This window comes from Cystoisospora suis, assembly GCF_002600585.1.
Source record: "Cystoisospora suis strain Wien I chromosome Unknown contig_7359, whole genome shotgun sequence".
Lineage (NCBI taxonomy): Eukaryota > Apicomplexa > Conoidasida > Eucoccidiorida > Sarcocystidae > Cystoisospora > Cystoisospora suis.
In genome coordinates, this window is record NW_027160145.1 from 4,322 (window position 1) to 4,524 (window position 203).

Sequence of the window (203 nt, forward strand, 5' to 3'; positions counted from 1 at the left end):
GATATCTAGAAAGAGAGAGAGAGCAATGCACAAATTTATGTGGAGAGAGAATGTATGTGTATCGATATAGAGAGAGACTTGAAAAGAAAAGAATGTGTAGCAGAGCTAACGAAAGAAGAAGTGAAGAATCCTTTCAGCTTTCTACATGGGAAGTCTCTATGTTGCTATTACACCTTCACACTAGGTGTACATACACCTGCTGA